Here is a 5,310-nt window from a genome sequence, read left to right on the forward strand (position 1 = left end):
TCTCGCAGGACTTCTGCCAAAAGCCCTGTGTCTGCACTGCCCGAGGTTTTGCCCTCCATACCTCCAGGGCTTCGTACAGCCGGGTGCCGCTGCATCGCTGCCAAAGGCAGGCACTGGGTCTGGCTGGGGCGTAGTGTGGGAATCACAAAATCACAGAATGGCAAGGGTTGGAAGGGACCTCTGGAGATCATCTAGTCCAACCCCCCTGCTAAAGCAGGATCACCTAGACCTGGTTGCACAGGGCATTGTCCAGGCGGGCTTTGAATATCTCCAGAGAAGGAGATTCCACAACCCCCCCGGGCAGCCTGTTCCAATGCTCTGTCACTCTCAAAGTAAAGAAGTTTTTCCTCATATTCAACTGAAACTTCTTATGCTTCAGTTTGTGCCCACTGCCCCTTGTCCTGTCGCTGGGCACCACTGAGAAGAGTCTGGCTCTGTCCTCGTGACATCCACCCTTGAGATATTTGTATGTGTTGATGAGGTCCCTTCTCAGTCTTCTCTTCTTCAGGCTACAGAAGCCCAGCTCCCTCAGCCTTTCCTCGTAGGGGAGATGCTCCAGTCCCCTCATCATCTTTGTTGCCCTCCTCTGGACTCTCTCTAGGAGTTCCTTATCCTTCTTGAACTGGGGAGCCCAGAACTGGACACAGTACTCCAGGTGGGGTCTCACCAGGGCAAAGGTAGGGCTGGCTGGCTGGTCTCTCCACATCTCTCATTTTAACAGGTTCAGATGTCTCTGAGTTTCCCCTCCTTTCCACCTGCTTTGGTTTCAGGTCTGTAACACCCTGGCATTGCAATTTGGTTGTCGCTTGTGGACAGATACAGAGCTAATAGGAATTTTATCTATTTTCTGCTACCCTGATTCAGACCAGGGACTATTGAGGTTTTGATGAAAGCACTGATCACCCACCATTTGCTCTTTAAAGAGTAATTCCTTAGTTATTCCTTTCTGTCTGAATTAAGACTCTTTGGTTTGCTCAATTTGCTGTCAACGTGGCAAGTTGCCAGCACAGCAAAGTGGGGAGCTGCCCCTCTGCTCCCCCAGCCCCAGGGTCTGGCCAACATCTAACCTCCCTGCCCTGGGTGCCCTCCTGCCGACATGAAGCCACAAAGGGGGGAGTTTGGTAAACGCCCCATTATCTCCAGCACATGAAATCACAGGGTCAAGACATTGCTAGGGTGCGCACAACTGCCGTGTGCTCCTGGATCAGTTCACATCCCGCGTCTGTAGTTTCTAGAGCAGAAACCCTCAAGGTCTGGCTCCTGGCTTCAGATCAGGCATCTTATTTTCTACTTTTTTTTCCACTAAAAAGCTTCATCCCGCTGTATTGAACTTGCCAGCAATGTTGGGAGATGCAAAACACAGATCATCCAGAATATTGTGTCTGGTCTGAGAAGGAAAACAAAACCAAAAAAGAGGTATTATGATTTGACTGTTGTGGGGCCAATGTTTTAGCAAGAGCAGAGCGCCAAACTGTCCCAAGAAGCCCCCATCCACAGCCCGGTGAAGATGGGAGGCTGTATCCCAGCAAACTGACTGGTTGCCTCCTGGCTGGAAAATATTTCAATACTTTGCTTTGAAAATGTGCAGAGATGTTAACATTTAACGGGGGAAGATGAGCACTATCTGCTGTAATCAACGAAGGGCACCCATGGGTGAGGCAAACGTGACATTTTGTCTGTGCCGCACAGCTGTGTGAGGACACGGCCGCGGTGAGCACCGTCCACCCCTCGTGCAGGAGGTTCACACAAACCCTGTGGAGGCCGTTTCCTACATACGCTCTCGAAATAGGGCTTACAGCAGCGTCAGCTGGCGCGTGGGCCTTCCACCGGGGACAGAATTTCACCCAAGGTTAAATCTGGGTTAGCACAATGCCATCTACCTAACATACCCATTTTGCACAAGAACACAGTGCACGTTTGCCCATGTTTTGAGCACCACGAATGGTGACTGTATAGGGAGACCCATGAGAGGAACGTGATTCTGGGAACTACAGCAGTTTTATACCAAGTTCTTTAAAGCACGTGAATAGTCCTTGCCTGAAATGTTACTTCCTTGTACAAGATAAGATTTTCTTTAAGCAGAATAAACAATGTTGCAATAATACTTTCAGGTAACTTCATATCTATATCAGTATCTTGGTAAAAGTTGGAGTCTAAATTAATACCGAAAGGCAAAGAGTGATAAATAGGCTTTAATTCACTATTTTTAAATAATTTAACATCCAATGATAAGAATAATCAGGCAAATTAAATGATTGGAAGTCTCAAAATTCGGAGATAGCATCCATGTCCATTCCTAGTCACAGGTAGAGCACGTCCACAGCAACATTAAATTCCAGCTACACCATCCGTCCTGCCCTCTGCCTGCCGCAGCTTTGCCATAGCTCCTCTTCCAGTCTGCTCTGGGAACAGGATGCACTTCAGCCTGGGCAGGGGCAGAGGCTTTTTGGTAAATCTGGTTGCAGTGCCTGCTGATGTTGGGCTCAGCATCTGGGAAATGAATCAGTTGACCAGCTGGTCTTCTGGTCCCCAGCACAGGTGAGACCATACGGGGAAAATTGCTTTGATTCTGCTGTTCTGCTTTGAGGCTGGAGCAGGGCCAGGGTTTGGGCACTGAGTGTAGGGGGCAGAAGGGGAGAAGTTTGGCAGCCTCTTGACTACTGGGACAAGTTGAGAAATTTTTCTTGTGTATATATTTATAAATTCTGATTTATTCTATGAACTTATTTCTAACTACAACCCTCAGTATAAATGAAAACTTTCCTGTTTTGTTTAAAACCCAAGTCAGACCTATGTCCCTGGAAGGCAAAGCCCAGTGCCAGCACGATAACACGCAGACAGGTTGAACCAGTTTGGCACAGCTGAACTTCTGAACCAGAGCTGGATCACATTCCACCACTTTGAAGCTAAGAAGGAGGCAGCCACATGACTTTTCCCACTAGACCACATAAAAACACCCTCAAAGACAGTGTCTGGAGCCTGCTTAAACCTGGGGGGCTGAACATGACAGAGGAGCTGTTTCCAGAAGCAGTAGCTGGGAGACAAGGCAGAGAGGAAAACCTACAGCTGTGGTACAATGATGGGATCAGTGCGGACGACCGGAAGGCAGGGAAGTTTGAAGGATCTTTAGTGCTGGTATCCAGAAAGTCTTCAATGCCTGTATCTGATGGGCAAGAGGGAGATGAATGACTATGGCTTTGATGCACAGTGTTGATCCCTCCTGGCAAATCTCAGTAGAGCCAACAAGAGCACTTTGTGTGTGCTTGCCTAAAATCAACTTTTCTAAATATCTGCGGAGTGTAAGTGGTGGAGAAAGAGGCTGGCTCCAGGAACTGGCACCTGGAGATGCCTCTGTCAGGTCCTTCCTCACCATGCTCCAGCCCAGTCCCACCTGCGAATAGTTGGCATTGCCATGGCCATAGCTAAGAAGTGCGTTTGTGTCTGCTATTGCTAAGGCTTGACCCAATGCCAGCTTGGCCAGGGCATGGACACAGATGGAGCAATTTACCCCGCGCTCCCTCTTTGGAGAGGACAGAAATGCCTCTGGCTGGAGAGACACTCAGAGGTTTGGCTTTGAGCCCTCTGTAAGGGCCTTTGCTGCAGAAGAGTATTTAATGTCTGCTTTCTAGAATAGAAAGCTGAAGACTTCAAAGGCCTCTCCAGCTTCCCATGGTGAAGCCATCGTTTAGGCTGTTTAATGGCAAAGATTAGGTTTGGGGTGTTCTCCAATAACCTACTGCATCATCATTTACTCCCATTACTAATACTCCAACAGATTTCAATGACCTTTGGAAAAATAAAATCACACTAGATTGACATATTTGCTTTAGAAGATGCTAATCAATACCTATTTTGTTAGCCAATATGGTTATGTCTCCCGTTATTGTGATTTATTTCATTTTTGTTGACCAAAGGTGGTTGAATGGGTGATAACAGTACTGAAAGTGGCAAGGGTTAATAAATTCAGATGAGGTTGTCATCTTATTACCAGAGTGCAGGAAGTGAAGCACAGCCATTTAATTAACCTAGTCGCAATGAATTTCATGCAGCACGCAGTTAACACTTCATCTATTAAAACTGCGAAGCAGATGGTAGTGAGCAGTTTTGTCTGCCGTAAATAGGGTACCAATTTAAATTACTTGCTGCACAGGATTTTATAGGACAAAATTATCTAGATATTAAGTGGTGAGATATTTAATAATCTCTTTCTTTTAAGACATGCATATATCAGACTCTTGGTCCAATCGTAGAAAACTCAATTATTTCCATGAAATCCCCAAAATGGAGAGGGAAAAAAAAAAAAAAGACAAAACTTTGATGAATTGGCATTTCTTCAAAACTCCAAGGCCTTCAGTCATTGTCTCTGCTGGAGAATATATACCCCATTATAAAGTTTTACCCTACTTTCTCTATCTGCCTCAGAGATTTTTATTATTCACACAAATGGATAATCGTAGTTGACTATTAAAAGGACACATTTCTCAATAGACCAGTAGTTTCCCCCTTGCTCTTGAAAAACGGTTGTGATAAATATTACCTAATTTAACATTTTCCTTTTCATTTCCCACAGTTAGGGAGAGTTATGCAGGCACATGACTGCACATACGGGCAAGGGGGCTGTATATCAAAGGCAATGTGGGTGACTCGGTGCCTGAAGCTGAGCAGCCGCTTTGCTTCCCTGTCTCTTATCCTAGGCAGGGGAATGGAAACTTAAAAAAACCCAACAAAACAACACACAAATGTGTGATATGGCCTCACATGCACGTAACTATTTAGACACTTCTGGAACTTGCCAGCTCTTGAAATTATTTCATGCACAAAATTGCTGCCCTTATATAAAATACAAGGCAGAGATGCTAGGAAGAAGCAAAGAGGCTCTCCTAAGATCGTGATTGCCTCAGGACTGCGTGAAACCCATTTTTCAGCAGAGAAGCAAATGTTTGTTTGAAATCAGGGCAGAACCCCAGGAAGAAAAGGAAAGCCTGAGCCAGCAGAGCAAGTAGGTCGCTGCACCCCTAGGAGTGTGTGGCTCCCACAGTCCCAGGCAAAGGCAGAAAATTGTCTTTCCACTCCTTCAGAGAAAACAAATCGGACGGACCAACCTCCTTCAGCATTCTCCTTCTCCCTCCAAAAGACAGAGGCCTGACAACAAGGCTCCGCTGCTGGTGAATAAGGTTCATTAAGCCCGCAGAAAGCTAGAGGGTGTGCATTCATTTATTTGAATGACTCTTGAAGACTCCTTTATTTGAATGACTTTTTCCTTAGAGAGGCAGAAGGCAAGTGTGTCCTTTGTCACCTCCTCTGCTTGCC

This window comes from Egretta garzetta, unplaced genomic scaffold, assembly GCF_000687185.1.
Source record: "Egretta garzetta isolate BGI_Z169 unplaced genomic scaffold, ASM68718v1 scaffold151, whole genome shotgun sequence".
Classification (NCBI taxonomy): domain Eukaryota; kingdom Metazoa; phylum Chordata; class Aves; order Pelecaniformes; family Ardeidae; genus Egretta; species Egretta garzetta.